This window comes from Procambarus clarkii, chromosome 18 (assembly GCF_040958095.1).
Source record: "Procambarus clarkii isolate CNS0578487 chromosome 18, FALCON_Pclarkii_2.0, whole genome shotgun sequence".
NCBI lineage: Eukaryota > Metazoa > Arthropoda > Malacostraca > Decapoda > Cambaridae > Procambarus > Procambarus clarkii.
In genome coordinates, this window is record NC_091167.1 from 35,006,709 (window position 1) to 35,026,871 (window position 20,163).

Genomic DNA, 20,163 nt, shown 5'->3' on the forward strand with positions numbered 1-20,163 from the left:
GTGTGGAAACCTCCGCCCTTTTCCATGACTGTTACATCTAGAAAAGGCAGCTTCCCATCCTTTTCCGTCTCGTAAGTGAAACGCAGCACGGAACTCTGCTCAAATGCCTCCTTCAGCTCCTGCAGATGTCTGACATCAGGTACCTGTGTAAAAATGTCGTCAACATACCTGCAGTATATGGCCGGTTTCAAGTTCATGTCGACTAAGACTTTTTGCTCGATGGTACCCATGTAGAAGTTTGCAAACAGGACACCTAGGGGAGAACCCATAGCGACCCCATCTACTTGCTTATACATGTGCCCATCCGGGCTCAAGAAGGGTGCCTCTTTAGTACAAGCTTGGAGTAGTTTCCTCAGAATCCTTTCTGGCATGTCAAGAGGAGTACAGGCTGGATCACGATACACTCTGTCGGCTATCATTCCGATTGTCTCGTCCACAGGTACGTTGGTAAACAGCGATTCTACGTCCAACGAGGCTCTTATCCCTGTGGCCCGTGCGCCCCGCAGTAAGTCCACAAATTCCTTTGGAGACTTCAGGCTGAAGGCGCAAGGAACATAAGGAGTCAGCAGGCCGTTGAGTCGCTTCGCCAATCTGTACGTGGGTGTGGGTATCTGGCTAATGATTGGCCGAAGTGGGTTTCCAGGCTTGTGCGTCTTGACATTTCCATACGCATATCCAGGTTTATATTCCCCAATGATCTTTGGCAGGTGGAGTCCGGATTTCTTGGCGTTCACAGTTTCGATCAGTTTGTTGACCTTTGCTTTTAATTCGGCTGTAGTGTCCTTCGTTTCCCTTTGGAACTTAGTTTGGTCAGAGAGTATGATGTTCATTTTCGCCAGATATTCGTCTTTTTTAAGAATGACATATATTGGCGACTTGTCACCTCTCCTGACAACTATCTCCTTGTTCTCACGAAGGCTTTTAGCTGCCGCTCTAAGCTCGGGGGACAGTATGGTGCTTCTGTAGTTGCCTCGATTCTTTCCTCCTTCTGCAATAAGTTCTGCTTGTAAGGTATCTTTGGTAGTGACCTTCTTTTGTGTCTCGAGGTCGAATATGTCGTCCAACAGAATTTCCAACTCCACTTTCCGGGCCATTTCACTCGGTCTGGACATAACATGACAGTTTATGCCCAGATTCTATGATCGCTATGGTCGATCCATAGCGACCCAGATCGCTATGGGTTCTCCCCTAGGTGTCCTGTTTGCAAACTTCTACATGGGTACCATCGAGCAAAAAGTCTTAGTCGACATGAACTTGAAACCGGCCATATACTGCAGGTATGTTGACGACATTTTTACACAGGTACCTGATGTCAGACATCTGCAGGAGCTGAAGGAGGCATTTGAGCAGAGTTCCGTGCTGCGTTTCACTTACGAGACGGAAAAGGATGGGAAGCTGCCTTTTCTAGATGTAACAGTCATGGAAAAGGGCGGAGGTTTCCACACTGCAGTCTACACAAAGGAAACAAACATAGGAATGTGCCTAAATGCCAACAGCGACTGCCCTGACAGGTACAAGAGGAGTGTTGTTAACGCATACGTCGACCGTGCTCTCAGCCACAGCTCAGAATGGAAGCAAGTCGACGAAGAACTCTGTAGGGTAAGGCAGGTTCTAGTCAATAACGGCTTCTCCAATGGTTTCATCGAAGACATCATAAGAAGGAAAGTGAAAAGCCATGCAACCTCCGAAGAGACAACTAACACAACACCTATACCCCCTATTAGACTATTTTACAGGAACTTCTTTTCCACAGCTCATAAAACAGAGGAAAGGGTCCTGAAAGATATTGTTAATAGAAACGTTATCCCTACAGACAAAAATCAGAGGATACAACTGACGATTTACTATAAAACCAGAAAAACGGCCAGCCTACTCATGAGAAACTCTCCAGACACGAAACAGAACGCTTTAAAAGAGACTAACGTCGTCTATGCCTTCAAATGCCCACTTGGGGACTGTAAGCTCCAAAAAACCCAGTATATAGGCAAGACAACAACATCTCTTTCTAGGCGTTTAACGATGCATAAACAACAGGGCTCCATTAAGGAACATATAATCTCTTCCCATAACCAAACCATCGCCAGAGAAATCCTAGTAAACAACACAGAAATCATCGATAGATACAGCGATAGCAGGCGGCTTGACGTTTGCGAGGCACTACACATCAAGAAGTCAACACCAGCAATCAACAGCCAATTATTGCACAACTATATTCTACCCACCTCAAGACTCCGCTCCAATATAGAAGCATCAAGAAATATGGACCAATAGGCTTTCTACAAACACTTCTATTCAATATCCATTGTTTCGTGTTCTGTCTTGTGTTGATACTTTTAATACCCTATTAATATCCTCTAATGCCACATCATCCTTCCCACCTCACTCAAATGTAATGCCACATCACCCTTCCCACCTCACTCAAATGTAGATATAAAATCAGGGAAACGCAAGTTCTAATCAGTTGTGTATTTGTGAAGTCTTTGAAAATGTAATAAGTTTTACGAAACGCGCCCGTGTCGCGTCAGACTAGAAATAAAAATGAATTTTGGAGAAGTGATTTTTGATTTACCTCCAACAGTGAAGCATAATGTACGAAAGATTGAGAAAATTCGTGTTAGAATTATTAATCTTACTTTTTCGGTCATATTTAATAAAATATGTCTACAGGAAAGACTGCTACCAAAATATACTAATATATATATATATATATATATATATATATATATATATATATATATATATATACATATATATATATATATATATATATATATATATATATATATATATATATATATATATATATATATATATATATATATATATATATATAATCACTTGCTCCTTTTGTACCCTCTGTAATCCTTTTTGCGCAACCGCTCACAGGATGAGTATGGGGGCGCACAGTAAACTATCCGCCTCCGGTGGCAATAATCAACAATCAAAATGTTAATGCAACAGAGGCATTAGGTGAAAGAAAACCTCCCCAACCATTTCCATCTCACCAGGGGATCGAACCCGGGACTGGCTGACTGTTCAGTTGCATGGGGCTAGGGAAGCTTGTCCTCAATGCTGTGTGAGTTGAAAAACTCGAAACGGGTAAATCACAGGATGTTCGGGAAGTGAGTTGTAGATGAGGGGAAAACCCCTTGAACCAAGTGCTTGTTGCTACACGTAAGTTAGTTCCTCCCACGACTTGTCGCTTCCCACGACTTGACTTGTCGCAGTGGGAGCCGGTCGGCCGAACGACCAGCACGCTGGACTTGTGATCCTGTGGTCCCGGGTTCGATCCCGGGCGCTGGCGAGAAACAATGGGCAGAGTTTTTTCCACCCTATGCCCCTGTTACCTAGCAGTAAAATAGGTACCTGGGGTGTTAGTCAGCTGTCACGGGCTGCTTCCTGGGGGTGGAGGCCTGGTCGAGGACCGGGCCGCGGGGACACTAAAGCCCCGAAATCATCTCAAGATAACTTTCTCAGTGATAACGACACGGCTGAAGCCAGGCAGCCGTGTCGTTACAATACAAAATGTCGTGCATCCAGGTAATGAGTGCCGTGTAAATGCTGTAGGTTCGTAGGTACCGGCTTTAAAGAGACACCTGATAGGCAGCCTTTATAACGGTGTATCGATTTGTGAGGTTTTATGGCCAAGGTCACAGTGCTGGCTTGTAACGACAGCTGTCCGGGGCTGCTGGATGTACTGCTTGTCTGTCGGAGGTGTATCTGGCTTGCTGAGGATCGTGGGTGCAATTTGCAATGTTTTCTGGCTTAGACTATCAAGATATAATTTATTAGAAAATCCTTGATTGGTTTTTAGTGGCTTTCAGATGCATAATACATAAACAAAATGAGCGTAAGTTCTATCAACAGCGGCAGCATATATATATGCAAACTGATCATCCAAAAGCTGCAGTATCTATAGTTACTATGAATAGTAATAAAAAAACATGGAATGTTTCATGCAAACAAAATACCACTTTTTGTACTATTAATTTATAAAGAAGACAACAACGACACCTAAACGTTCCTAAGCCTAATATAGCAGCTGTATGTACCAAATTACCCTAAGATGGCTTACATTAGGATTGTTTATTTAGGCCTAGGATAGGGTATGTTCATAGTTTCTGATCCTCTTGTTCACATGCCTTACATGCTTTCCCTTCAAGAGGAAACTAGATTTATTCCTCCAAGGAGTGCCGGACCAACCGGGCTGTGGTGGATATATGGGCCTGCGGGCCGCTCCAAGCAACAGCCTAGTGGACCAAACTCTCACAAGTCAAGCCTGGCCTCGGGCCGGGCTTGGGGAGTAGAAGAACTCCCAGAACCCCATCAACCAGGTATCAACCTTTTTTGCAGTATTCCAAAGGTAGAAAACGAGCTTGGGGGGAGGGTTACAACAGCTAATATTTCGTATATTCTGTCCATAAGTATGAGGTGCAGCACTTGTTGATGATATAAAGTGACGTTCGTCCTCGGTGGTTAAAAGTTAGCACGTGCATTGTATCATTCACGGGGTTGATCCTTCACAAATGCACTTTACTTGGTTGATGGGGTTCTGGGAGTTCTTCTACTCCCCAAGCCGGGGAGTCGAGGAGGAGTGGTCCGGCACTCCTTAGAGGAAACAATCTAGTTTCCTCTTGAAGATGTCCACGGTTGTTCCGGCAATATTTCTTATGCTCGCTACTCTCTTTATCTAAACTAAATATCCAGATAAGCTTGCATGCTTATATCCCCCGCTTCCTACAGCATACAGGCGTCAGTACTACCAACAGTGCCAGGGTGTCCGGTAGAAAACGCTGCGGCGAGCAATTGTTTTTCCTGTGGTAAACCGCACAAAGCCAACTGTCCCAGCAATTGTGGCAGGACGTTGAGTTGTGGCCGTTCTCCTGTTTCCTTGCCCAGGCTTTTAGCGACCCTTATCGACTCAGACGTTGAGGCCGCGTCATCCAGACTCAGATGTATGAGAGATCTTAACGCTCGGTGGCAACCATTGCGGCCGGCGATATATATCTCCGAGTTGGACTGAGCTATGGCCGTCCTGTTGCCTGTACATGTCTGAGAAACGAGGCATTATTCTGAAGTAGCCAGTGTTATGGGCTGAAGTTCGCCTCGTTTGAAGGCGGTGCCGCACGCCACAATGGAACACAGGGAGGGTTGGTCTCAAAGACCCATTTTGCAAAGATAAATCGCCTCCGGTGGCAGGCTTATGAGCACGTCCAGATAGAGTGGATGTTTTGGTCGATGATTGAGACATAATGGCGTGAGAGGATAAGGAGAGCCAAGGAGAGGCTTGGCGTTGGGACGGTAAATATTATCTTGTCAAGTGGGAGCTACATACAAGGCGGCAACACTGGCTACACCGTACATGGCTTCCAAGTGGCTTTATCACGTGGGCGATTGCTCATCTGCTGTGGGAGAGGGTGTTTGTTGGGCAGTGAGAGTTTGTTTTGACTGTGCAAGGTGGAAGGGTGGTGTTTGCTCCTCTGGCCTGGTCGTCACTACCATCATACCTAGCTGCTGCTGCTGCTGCTGCTGCCTCGTTACTACAAACTTCTGCACCTGAAGTGCCTGCGTACACCTTTCATTATTTGGTCATATTTAATTCACAGATTGTATTGTGTTTAGTAATTTACAATATTACAAAATAATTAATAAACTTACTCTGGTTTGAAAGAAAGTAAAGTTAATTAAAGGAAATTTCAGGTAGCGTCATCCATGGAGTGGCTGGTGGGTTGCCCACGTGGAGGGCGCTCGGCTTTTGTCTTCTTGAGCTGTTTCTTTGGCTGTAATGGCGAATTCTACTACGCTTTTTTCCTCGGCAAGAAGCATTTCCTAGTTACATCCTGCCCCTCAACTCCATGCAAACCTTGGAATCGATTCTGTAAACTGGAAATAAACGTATAGCTGTTCTGTGCGTGAGAGATGTAAACACGAGGGAGGAGTTTACGCTGCCGCCCTTCTTCCCCCTCCACCCCCCACCCCCGCCGACCATAGCCCAGGGCTCTGGGAGGGGGTGATGGAGTAGATCATATCGTTTAGGTGCATATTTGGGCTTAATACGTAAGTAAAAATATATTTTTTAGCTTTCTCTTGACGTTTCTATCATTGTGTTGCAAGCATGTTATAACTGGGTCGTTACTGCAAAACTTTGTCCGATTTGGAGCATGGGGTTTGTGAGTCAATAACGAGATTAGCCGGAGGCTGTGACCAGAAAGATGTAGCCTCCCTCCCAAACTGTTCCCCCAGCTGACTCTTCTCCCTCTCATCTCTTGCCCCCACGCTGTCGCCCTCTTGGTCTACCTTCTAACTGAAGCAGTTGACAACAAGCCATTAGCAATGCTTGCCGAGTGTGGCCAGTAACCCTGACCGCCTGGGCCCGGCTCTGACGGCTCCAACACTTCGTCGCACGCTGGCACGCGACTCGCATACTAAGAGCTTATGTATGAATGAACTACAGATATCAAGAGTATATACATACTACATCTCCCCTTCTCTCTCTCTCTCTCTCTCTCTCTCTCTCTCTCTCTCTCTCTCTCTCTCTCTCTCTCTCTCTCTCTCTCTCTCTCTCTCTCTCTCTCTCTCTTTCTCTCTCTCTCTCTCTCTCTTTCTCTCTCTCTCTCTCTCTCTCTCTCTCTCTCTCTCTCTCTCTCTCTCTCTCTCTCTCTCTCTCTCTCTTCTCTCTCTCTCTCTCTCTCTCTCTCTCTCTCTCTCTCTCTCTCTCTCTCTCTCTCTCTCTCTCTCTCTCTCTCTCTCTTTCTCTCTTTCTCTCTCTCTCTCTCTCTCTCTCTCTCTCTCTCTCTCTCTCTCTCTCTCTCTCTCTCTCTCTCTCTCTCTCTCTCTCTCTCTCTCTCTGTCTCTCTCTCTCTCTCTCTCTCTCTCTCTCTCTCTCTCTCTCTCTCTCTCTCTCTCTCTCTCTCTCTCTCTCTCTCTCCCTCTCCCTCTCCCCCTTCCCTCCCCCTCCCTCCCTCCTTCTCCCTTCCCCCCCAATTGTACGAGTGGGTAGCGGGGGTTGGTGTTGGCTGCGACATCTGTCTCATTACCAGCGAGTAGAAGGCGCCGAAACCGTCAGTGAGCTGACGCTTTCCTTACTTGAACCATAGGCAGCTCGTAATGTGTGACTCGTGCTTCAGTCTTGTATACTCGTCCTCCCCATCCCTCTTGGAACAGGGTCAGGACAAAACCCTTTAGGACAAAACCCGCCTTACCTTGAGGTTACCTTGAGGTGATTCCGGGGCTTAGCGTTCCCGCGGCCCGGTCGTCGACCAGGCCTCCTGGTTGCTGGACTGGTTGATACCTGGTTACCTGGTTGATGGGGTTCTGGGAGTTCTTCTACTCCCCAAGCCCGGCCCGAGGCCAGGCTCGACTTGTGAGAGTTTGGTCCACCAGGCTGTTGCTTGGAGCGGCCCGCAGGCCCACATACCCACCACAGCCCGGTTGGTCCGGCACTCCTTGGAGGAATAAATCTAGTTTCCTCTTGAAAATGTCCACGGTTGTTCCGGCAATATTTCTTATGCTTGCTGGGAGGACGTTGAACAACCGCGGACCTCTGATGTTTATACAGTGTTCTCTGATTGTGCCTATGGCACCTCTGCTCTTCATTGGTTCTATTCTACATGATCAACCAGGCTGTTGGACGCGGCTGCTCGCAGCCTGACGTAGGAGTCACAGCCTTGTTGATCAGGGTCTTAAATTAACCTGATCAGGTTCTTAAACTTCAGGTTCCTTAGGTTTCCTCAGGTTCTTAAATTAAAACATGACAAAAGCCCCATTTTTTGTTTTCAGACTTTAATGCCATTATAATTAGGTGAAAAACATAATGTAGGTAATGTAGGTAGGTAAAAACAGCAGAGATAGCACCACTCCATAAAGGAGGAAATAAGGCAGAGGCAAAAAATTACAGACCGATAGCACTAACATCGCACATCATAAAAATTTTTGAGAGAGTGCTAAGGAGTAAGATCACAAAATACATGGAATCACAGCATCTCCATAACCCCGGACAACATGGTTTCAGAACAGGGCGCTCTTGCCTGTCGCAGTTGCTGGACCACTATGATATGGCATTAGATGCTATGGAAGACAAACAAAACGCTGATGTGATTTACACAGATTTCGCAAAAGCTTTTGATAAATGTGACCATGGTGTTATTGCACATAAAATGCGTTCAAAAGGAATTACCGGGAAAATAGGCAGATGGATCTACAATTTCCTGACTGACAGAACCCAATGTGTAATAGTCAACAAAATAAAATCCAGCCCATCAACCGTGAAGAGCTCAGTCCCCCAGGGTACTGTGCTTGCTCCAGTACTTTTTCTCATCCTCATATCGGACATAGACCAGAACACAACCTATAGCACTGTATCATCCTTTGCAGATGACACTAGGATTTTCATGAGAGTTGGCAACATAGAGGACACGGCAAACCTCCAATCAGATGTAGATCAGGTCTTTCTATGGGCTACAGAAAATAATATGGTATTCAACGAGGATAAGTTTCAGCTCATGCGCTACGGAAAAATTTAAAATATAAAAACAGAAACCACGTACAAAACGCAGGCAAATCATAACATAGAACGAAAAGGCAATGTAAAGGACCTGGGTGTACTCATGTCGGAAGACCTTACCTTTAAAGAACACAATAAAGTAGCCGTCGCAACTGCAAGAAAAATGACAGGTTGGATAACAAGAACTTTTCACACTAGAGATGCTATACCGATGATGATACTTTTCAAAACGCTTGTGCTCTCTAGAGTGGAGTACTGCTGCACAATGACAGCCCCTTTCAAAGCTGGAGAAATTGCTGACCTAGAGAGCGTGCAGAGATCCTTTACTGCTAGAATCCACTCAGTAAAACATCTAAATTACTGGGACCGACTAAAGAGCCTAAATCTGTACTCCCTTGAGCGCAGGCGGGAGAGATACATAATAATTTACACGTGGAAAATAATTGAGGGGCTGGTCCCAAACCTGCACACAGAAATAACACCACATGAGACCAGAAGACATGGCAGGATGTGCAGAATACCCCCGTTGAAAAGCAGAGGTGCAACAGGTACTCTGAGAGAGAACTCTATCAACATCAGAGGCCCGAGACTGTTCAACACGCTTCCACTACACATAAGGGGCATAACTGGCAAACCCCTCACAGTGTTCAAGAGAGAACTGGATAAGCACCTCCAAAGGATTCCTGATCAACCAGGCTGTGACTCATACGTCAGGCTGCGAGCAGCCGCGTCTAACAGCCTGGTTGATCAGTCCAGCAACCAGGAGGCCTGGTCGACGACCGGGCCGCGGGGACACTAAGCCCCGGAAGCACCTCAAGGTAGCCTCAAGGTAGGTCATTTAATACACGATTAGTTCAGAAAATTGTAGAATCTTATACAAAATACAATTTAGGTAAGTTAATACTGAAGTTAGGATAAATTAGAGGCTTTATCCCCCGGGAGCTTTATCCTTTTTCCTTGTGGGGGGGTTTTCCTGCACTGTTTTGAACCACCACCATTCAAAGACCCCTTAAGAAAACAACAAACATGTACATGATCATCAGAATGTACATACGAATGCCACACATTAATAGACATCCATTTATGTTGACATGTGAACAACCTTACAAACATTCGCAGCTCCTTGCAAAGGAGAGCGAGCGTAACTTTGATACCACACACACACATACGTACATTAGGGCGGCGGTGGCTGAGTGGACAGCACGCTGTCACGTAATCATGTGGGCCGGGGTTCGATTCCCGGCGCCGGCGAGGAACAATAGGCAGAGTTTCTTTCACCCTGAAACCCGTGTTACCTAGCAGTATATAGATACTTGGGAGTTAGACATTTGCTACGGGCTGCTTCCTGGGGATGTGTGTGTGAAAAAAAAATCAGTCGATTAAAATGAGATAGGTCAACGGGCTCACCATAGTCCGTGCTACTTGGGACTTTTTGTTCCTGGTAGCGAATCTTAAACAACAACATTGATTGACAGTTAAGAGGCGGGCCGAAAGAGCCGGAGCCCCACCCCTACAAGCACAACTAGGTGAATATACACTCATCCCAGGCAGGGCGAGACGGATGGGCAAGTCTCCTTACACTCTTTGCCTCTGTTCACCTAGCAGTGATTTTGAACCTGAGTGTTAGTCGACTGTTGTGGGTGGCATCCTGGGGAATGGTCAAATGCTGCATATATCCTCAGGTATACTCGAATTTCCCACAAACGCCGCAGGGCAATGCACGAGGAACATACACATGAAACATGCCGCAAGGCAAAGAAACTAGCACCACAAGGTCAGTACAACGAGTGGATCTGAAGGTCCCAGAGTTCAAAAAAGGGTTCACGCCCGAAGTCAAAGAGCGGGTTCACGCCCGAAGTCAAAGAGCGGGTTCACGCCCGAAGTCAAAGAGCGGGTTCACGCCCGAAGTCAAAGAGCGGGTTCACGCCCAAACAAAGTAACTACATTTGTGTCAGCAAGGCAGACTGCCCGCCGGCTATCTTATCTCAGATTTTCCATTTCTAAATTGATTCCTTTGACTGTACCTCTCCATCCCTAGGGTCCCTTGATTGTTTCAAACATACACACACACACACACACACACACACACACACACACACACACACACACACACACACACACACACACACACACACACACACACACACACACACACACACACACACACACACACACACACACAAAAGGTGCGTAAGGGGGCCTCGTAGCCTGGTGGATAGCGCGCAGGGCTCGTAATTCTGTGGCGCGGGTTCGATTCCCGCACGAGGCAGAAACAAATGGGCAAAGTTTCTTTCATCCTAAGTGCCCCTGTTACCTAGCAGTAAATAGGTACCTGGGAGTTAGTCAGCTGTCACGGGCTGCTTCCTGGGGTGTGTGTGTGAGTGTGTGGTGTGTAAAAAAAAAAAAAGTTAGTAAACAGTTGATTAACAGTTGAGAGGCGGGCCGAAAGAGCAGAGCTCAACCCCCGCAAAAACACACACAAAAAAAAAACACAACTAGTAAACACACACACACACACACACACACACACACACACACACACACGTGGGTTGGACATGTATACGAGTGGGTTTAGTTGGTTATAAATAGGAGCTGCGTCGTATGGGCCAATAGGCCTTCTGCAGTTACATTTATTCTTCTGCTCTTATGTTCATCTTCTTTACTACAAAGAACTCCTTCCTGTGGTGGCATGATTGTGTTCTCCGACTTCATGTGAGCTCCATTTCTGGCAAAGGATATATGGGACATCTGCTCCAGCTGAGATTAAGAAACTTTAATTCAAATTTTTGAGCGATAATAAAGGGTACGCTAGACAAATTATTTACCTTACAGTACTCTAATAAATATGTTTTTGTCTCGATATACCCGAGTAGATCTGATCTTAGAGAGATCAGAGATCTGATATCTGATCTGATCCTAAACCTAGATGAGTTTAGATTATAGAGTCGTATTCGTAATAACTTTAATCGCATGCATGAGAGCACGCACTAGTGCCTTAGGCGGCCCTCACACCCATATTTCAATTACGTTGATCTCTTTCTGTCATCCTTCATTTAAATCGTCCAATTTGGCGGCATCTGTGCGTCTTTATTGAACCGTTTTTCCAGCCACGGTTGAGCAGGAGCGTTGATCTGAGCGGCAGTGTCACCGCCCACTACTGCCTCCCCGGGAGCACCTTCACGCCTTAATTAAACCTCTATAATCGAGATTGCATCTAGCCCCGTGGACTGGTTTCTAGGGACGATGCACTAAGGTGTCGTGCGCCCCCCTGCGAGGGGTGAAAAAGATGGCGGATGTGAGGGGAATAGGCTACACGAGAGAGTGAATAGGAGTTTGATGGGAGTCGGCTACACGAGTTAAGTGTTGCACAACGCTAAGCTCTGTTGCTTTCCCAACAGGTTTCTCGGAGGTTGGTGTCATAGGATTAATAATTATTCTCTGGGGGGAGAGAAAGAGACGTGATGAAGAAATATTTCCTGTTGGTCATTTCTAGGGATTCTGTAACGCTGTAATTTGTTCGAACATTTTCTGGAAATACTTTCCATTGACTCGTTACAGTGGCAGTCCGTTTGCATCGTACAGTTTATGGACTTGAAATTGAAATTGAAATAAGTTTATTGAGGTAAAATACACACAAAGGGATGAGGTAGCTCAAGCTATTCTCACCCCGTTCAGTACCACGTGTTAGTACATACATAGACACACATCACAAACAATAAACCTGTTACCAAACATTCTGAGAGATAAACATGTACATTTCCTCGTTTATGGACTTTGTTTTCTTTTGTTTGCCGGGATATTCCTGCGCGGGCCCTAAGCCTGTGGCTGGCCCACTAAGTGTTTATTGTTTCTTGCTTTTGTTTTATTTAAGCGGAGTATGAGTATTTATGACTCGTATGTCCGCTTCAGTAAGATTATACCCAATGTGTTTAACAACTTCTTCTCCTCTGTTGAGTCTAAGTTGATATCTTATTGGGCTTGTAACTGTGCACTGTGTTAGACAATGTTCCAGTGGTCTGTCGGGCCGTTCTCCACAGTGCTGACATTTCCTTCTGACCATAAGTAATGAATGAATCAGCCTTCCGCCAAGGTTCAACCCGTCCTCTCGGCTCATACGTCTCAGTTTGCAACCCTTCCTCCTGCTTAGATAGTACCTATTGTGATGATCGTCAATAGTCAGAATTCGTACGTTTTTAGCTTCTAGATAGTAGTGTACTGAGTAGTAAGGAATTGTTTTAAAATAAATGAAGCTAAAACATAAACTTAAATGTTCCTAGGCTTAGTATAGCACACATATGTACTATATTAGGCCTCAGATATCGTGGCCTAGGGAGGTTGGGATAGGTTAGTTTAGTTTGTCAAAGCAACACAAGTAGAAAAAATAGTTTCCCGGTTTGTCCAACTCAATAGTTCAGATTTCTACCTTCTAATTTCGTTGTTCGTCGGTGCAACGTCTGTGTCTTTCCCTCTATTACAATTTTTTTTTTTTTACCTTCCCTCCACCATTTCCTTTTACATTTCTCTTCTTTTCCCTTTCTTCTACCCTTTTCCTTACCCCCCCCGTTTCCTCCCCCCAGTTTCCCTTTCACAAGGCCTACTCTACATCTTACCAGGGGGGAATTTCCTCAGTTGAGACTGTATATATTCCCAGCACGCAGGACTTAAGATGAACGTGAGACGCGCCTCCCACTCCGAACTCCAAAATACATTTCGCATGCAGATTTTTCAAGATGCTGTTGTTATTTCGTTGTTATGGAAATTGTGTTGTTGCAAGACTTTCTCTCCACCATTAGTCCATTGGAAAATACACATGTAAGCAGTAAATAACTTGTCAGACACTTCTTAACGTAGGATCTTATGTTTGGGAAGAGGTTTCTTGAGGACTCTGATCCCGTTATGAATTCCAAGTAGAGGCGAAAGGGGCACTGGGAGGGTAGTTAGTCGAGTCATTTATTATGCACCCCATAACCATCCCGTGAGAGGTGTTGGAAATGGTTATAGAGACACATAACGGGTTCAGGAAATGAACCGTAGGTTGTGGAACCACCTACCTGCTCTGCGGTGGTATTATGCATCCGGGTATTTGGAATAGGAAGCTTGTGCTTATTGAGGAACTTACCTGGTCCTTACCTTCGCCAGGATGCAACCCTACAACAATTACCTAACTCCAGGATAACAATTTTAAAGCTAGGCGAACAGACACATCAGTTGAAAGGAAACATGTCCAACATTTATTTCTGTCCTGGCCGGGGAATTGAACTGATGTGAAGTCGAGAACACATCAGGGCAACCGGGCTTGTGTTGGTATGTGGGCCTACGGGCCGCTCCAAGCAACAGTCTAGTGGACCAAACTCTCACCAGTCAAGCCTGGCCTCAGGCCGGACTTGGGGAGTAGAAGAACTCCCAGAACTCCATCAAGCAGGTATCAACCAGGTATCATCAAAATGTCGCTGCGTGTACTATGTTCTGTGGCTCATTGTGATGGTTTCTAAGGATTCAGCATCCTGTCCTGTCCCTGGCCCTTCTATCCCATGAAACACTACCTCTCCTGTGAAGGGGAGGGGGTTAGGGGGGTAGGTTGCAATATGATCCAGAGGGCAGTAAAGTGGCTTGTAAAGCTTCTCTCCTGAACAAGGGATAGGATGTAGATTAAGTGTTCCTGCTCCCGGAGATGAGAACTGTGATCCTGGTGGGTGGTGGGTGGGGGCCACAGCTCTCTCTGGCTCCTACTGTGTCTCCTGGTGGGTGGGGGGCCACAGCTCTCTCTGGCTCCTACTGTGTCTCCTGGTGGGTAGGGGGTCACAGCTCCCTCCCCCTGCTACTGTGTCTCCTGGTGGGTGGGGGCCCACAGTTCTGTCTGGCTCCTACTGTGTCTCCTGGTGGTTGGGGGCCCACAGTTCTGTCTGGCTCCTACTGTGTCTCCTGGTGGGTGGGCTTGAATATTGTCTTTATACGACGACCTTGTTATTACGGCACCAGATAAATATATTAAAAGAAAGTTAGAACGTTGCAGTCCACAGTCCAAATAATGAGTCAGGATATATATATATATATATATATATATATATATATATATATATATATATATATATATATATATATATATATATATATATATATATATATATATATATATATATGTGTGTCATTTACGCCGCCACTGACGAAACCTGTACATCTTTCGGTAGAGTAAGACCAGAGGCCACCGGTAGACGCTGAAAAGGAAAATGTGCTGAAGGAATGTAAGGAAATACTCTTACCTGTACTGGTAGTCAAAGAATGGAATGAAAGAAGAAAGAAGTTATGAAAGCCATCTCCATCCACAACTTTAAGGCCAGATTCGACAAAGAATTTGAATGGTATTAACCAGGTATCAACCTGGTATTGACGGTTGAATTGTAACGCAACAGGTTATCTTGAGGATATCTTGAGATGATTTCGGGGCTTAACATCCCCGCGGCCCGATCCTCGATTAGGCCTCCTTTTTTGTTACAACCCCCACCCCCCCACCCCAGGAAGCACCCCGTAGCAGCTGTCTAACTCCCAGGTACCTATTTACCTCTAGGTGAACTGGGCATCGGGGTGAAAGAAACTCTTGCTTATTTGTTTCCGCCTCCACCGGGGATCGAACCCGGAACCTCATGACTATGAATCCCGAGGTCTGTCCACTCAGTTGGCTTGAACAGGCCTTGAACACGGGGCATAGAGAGCTAGATCTAAGACTGTTGTCTCTGCCTGTTGTTGGTTCAGTGAAGAGAAATGTCTCCGTGGTCCCGGCTCTGACCAAGCCTGCTGGTTTGGTGATCTGGCCAACCAGGCTGTTAGACTCTGCTACTCGTAGCCTGACGTAGGACGCCAAGCCCGGTTCATCAGTTATCGTTTCATTATCAAGTTCTCTATTCAACACCGTCAGAGGTCGGCCAGTTATGCCCCCCTTATGTTCGTTATGTTTAGAGGGAGTGTTGAAAAGTCTTGGGCCCTTCGTGTCAATCTGGAAACCTTCGCTTAATCCGGGTAATGTGATTCGGTAAATTCGTCATATCATTTAATGAAGTGTGAACCAGCCAATCATCGAGAAGTATCGAAGGTGGCAGGGCGTGTCCGTGGCCACCAGGGTGTCATGAGGGCTGTGGCAGGGCGTGTCCGTGGCCACCAGGGTGTCATGAGGGCTGTGGCAGGGCGTGTCCGTGGCCACCAAGGTGTCACGTGGGCTGTGGCAGGACGTGTCCGTGGCCACCAAGGTGTCACGTGGGCTGTGGCAGGGCGTGTCCGTGGCCACCAAGGTGTCACGTGGGCTGTGGTAGGGCGTGTCCGTGGCCACCAAGGTGTCACGTGGGCTGTGCCAGGGCGTGTCCGTGGCCACCAGGGTGTCACGTGGGCTGTGGCAGGGCGTGTCCGTGGCCACCAGGGTGTCACGTGGGCTGTGGCAGGGCGTGTCCGTGGCCACCAGGGTGTCACGTGGGCTGTGGCAGGGTGTGCCTTGCCGTCCACAGTATCTCCCGCAGTAGGAAATATGACAGCGTAAAACAGACAAAAATGCGCTGCAAGGAAATTGCATGGAGTCTGGAGAGCGTTCACAGAATGTTAATACAACAGCGACCGCCTTCCAGGTGAGCGTTAACGCTGTTATGGTGATAGGGGGCGTGTCTCACCTCCCATGGGGGGAGGTGTTGGGGAACTGAGGGTGTAGGTAACGCTTTTATGGTGATGGGGGAGGGGGTCACCATCGATGCGTGGGGGGAGAGGCCTTTAGGGACTGATGGTGAAGGGGGGAGAAGGAAGGTATACCATGCCTGGTGAGGCCTGGTGTACATGATGTGGGTTCTGGGGAGTTCTTTTCCACACACACCCCCAAGCCTGGCCTGAAGCCACGCTCGCTCATTACCTATTCCTCCCATCTGCCTCTCGTGTGAAGCATTGCTGCCTCTCGCCACCTCGTCTCTATCCCCAGCCTTCTTACCAAAGCACGACACGCGCGTACGAGAGGAGAGAGAAAGTGGAATGAACTGCGAGAAGGTCAGTCAGTCAGCGCCATTCACAACTTTGAAGACCTGGTGCAACACACACACACACACACACACACACACACACACACACACACACACACACACACACACACACACACACACACACACACACACACACACACACTGCCTACGTAAGGCCAGTCTTAGAGTATGCCGCCTCATCATGGAGTCCCCATCTGAAGAAGCATATAATGAAACTGGAAAAGGTTCAGAGGTTTGCAACGAGACTCGTCCCAGAGCTACGAGGGATGGGGTATGAAGAGCGCCTGAGGGAACTGTGCCTTACGACACTAGAAAGAAGAAGGGAGAGGGGGGACATGATAGGAACGTATAAGATACTCAGAGGAATTGACAGAGTGGACATAGACGAAATGTTCACACGGAATAGTAACAGAACGAGAGGACATGGATGGAAGCTTGAAACTCAGATGAGTCACAGAGATGTTAGAAAGTTTTCTTTTAGCGTGAGAGTAGTGGGGAAATGGAATGCACTTCAGGAACAGGTTGTGGAAGCAAATACTATTCATAATTTTAAAACCAGGTATGATAGGGAAATAGGACAGGAGTCATTGCTGTAAACAACCGATGCTCGAAAGGCGGGATCCAAGAGTCAATGCTCGATCCTGCAGACACAACTAGGTGAGTACAACTAGGTGAGTACACACACACACACACACACACACACACACACACACACACACACACACACACACACACACACACACACACGACGAGTCTACAATCTCTTCAACAAATAATCGATAGGCACTAGGCTGGGTTCCGAGAGCTGGAGTTCATTCCCTGTTGGTGTCGGGTACAACATATAGGTAAGAACATAACAATTTGCCAACGCTGCCAGTTTTATTAATTTTCGAAACTAATGTACACATATTAAACTAAGATTAGTTTATCTTATTAGTCAGATCATATTAAACTGGCTGAACTAAACCTTGGTCACATAATTTTTATTTCTAGCAGTAAACTGAACGTGCTGGTTGGAGCTGCATGAGACGTCACTGGCCTAAGTGACATATACAGCCTGTGAAAATATTGAGGCAATACAGTGGGTTCGAACCCTCGTCCCGGGACTACCGAGGCACATCATAGTCTGTTCGGTAGTGGGTATGCCTGGGAAGCCCAGGGATGAGAGTTCGAGCCCGTCGTATAGTCTCATATTGCGTCAATATGTGCACTGTTACCGCCATGCTTTTTGCATTATTTTTTCAAAATGAACAGATTAGGTATTCTTGGGTAATAACCTTACGCTATAACCCAAGAATACCTAACCTCTGTTATAACTCAAGAATACCTAATCTCTGTTATAACCCAAGAATATCTTATAACCTTGGGTTATTTTCTCATTTTATGTGTATTCAAATAGCGGGCTAGATATTTGCTATTCTCTAAGTTGAGATTCAGGGAAGACCTGGGTAAATACTGGCACGGAAATAAGGTAATTGAATTATGGAACAAATTTCTGTGTGGTGACATGACAGACGTGGTATCGCTTGATTGTTTCAAACATAAGATTATATATATATATATATATATATATATATATATATATATATATATATATATATACATATATATATATATATATATATATATATATATATATATATATATATATATACATATATATATATATATATATATATATATATATATATATATATATATATATATAGATAGTAGTAGTAGTAGTAGTAGTAGTAGTCTACTACTACTGTAGTCTACTACAGTCTACTACTATATATATATATATATATATATATATATATATATATATATATATATATATATATATATATATATATATATATATATATATATAATATAATATAACTGCGCCCCTGGAAGGGTGGCAGACAAGTGGCGTGGGACTGACTATACTTGCGTATCCAACCACATACATCAACCTCTCTGCCGGTCAAGCAGGAGCCGCGGCTACACACACAGAAGAATACAAGTCAACCAGGTACAGGGAATTAGATCATCGGTACAACTTCGTTCCAATAGGGTCTGAGACCCAGGGCCCATGGGGAGAGAGTGCAAGAAGGTTTCTTAAGGATCTTGGTTCCAGGCTCATTGACACTACAGGGCAAGACACTACAGGGCAAGAAGAGACCCTAGAGCGGCAAGTTTTCTTTTTCAGCGCCTCAGTGTCGCGATCCAGGGGGGAAATGCCCGCTGCGTCCTCGGTTCCTGCCCGGCGTCGGAGGAGTTCGAAGAAATCTACAGCCTGTATGAAACAAACTTTCCCTTATGTCCTCTTAATGTTCATTTTTTTTGTAAGCTATCATATATGTAACTGTATAACCTTGTATAATAAAGTGCATAACAAAAAAAAGGGGGATGGTAGGAGAAGTGAACACTCATGCGTTACCTTAAGATTACCTTGAGGTGCTTCCGGGGCTTAGCGTCCCCGCGGCCCGGTCGACGACTAGGCCTCCTTGTTGCTGGTCAAACAGGCGTATTCAGAGTTAAATGACAAGTTTTTCTCTGAATGCTCTGTGTTCCCTTCCTCAAGGCTGTGGGTCCCTACAATTGCACCAGAGGTGGTACCCCCTCTATATATATATATATATATATATATATATATATATATATATATATATATATATATATATATATATATATATATATATATATATATATATATATAGTTTGGGTGGAGATAGGAGCCGCTTCGTATGGGCCAATAGGCATTGTGCGGTTACCTATTATGCTATATTACACCCATTAATAAGAAACTATGATGTTCCATCGCTTACGTGTCCCCAGGCACCGCCGGTCCTCGTATCAGCCTCTTGCCCAACGTTCTTTGGTAATTAAGTTAGCTTGGGAACCTTCGCCAGCCATCGCGGCAATATTCCCTTAATGCACACCTAATTTTGACTTCATTACAGCTAAAGCTCTGCCATTTTTAGCGCGGACCCGCAGTGAAGCCCACGCCAGGGAACACTTCGCCTGTAGTGTTAATACTCAACTTTGTCTTTCAGGGGGTAATAGCACGTTCTGGGGAAGTGTCTGCTTAGTTTGTAGGTAATTCAATGCGAAAATTCATCGAAAAAAATATAAGAAGTCCGTTATGTGTTATCTTCTTGAGGATATCTTGAGATGATTTCGGGGCTTAGTGTCCCCTCCTTTTTGTTACACACACCCAGGAAGCAGCTCGTAGCAGCTGTCTAATTCCCAGTTACCTATTTACTGCTAGGTGAATAGGTGCATCAGGGTGAAAAAACTGCCCATTTATTTCCGCCTCCATCGTGGATCAAATCCGGAACCTCAGGACTACGCTGTCCACTCAGCTGTCAGACCCCCGACAGATGCTTTAAGTTGCACATTAAATTCCAGCTGATAAAAGTTATTTTTTTTTATAAAAGAGTTTTGGTAGTTGGTTAGCCACTTTGTTATTACTTAACAAAGACAAACTTTCCACGACCTTGTGTGGAAAGAAGTCCGCGTAGATTTATGGCGTGAGCTTTATGAGGTCTTAGTGACGTCACACACCATGTAGAAAAACTGTTGCCTCTATACTTTCGTTAGGTTAGGATAGATTAAGATAGGATGGGCTATGTTAGGATAGGTCGGCTCGAGTTTCGTTTTAAAGAGAAGAGATGACGGAAG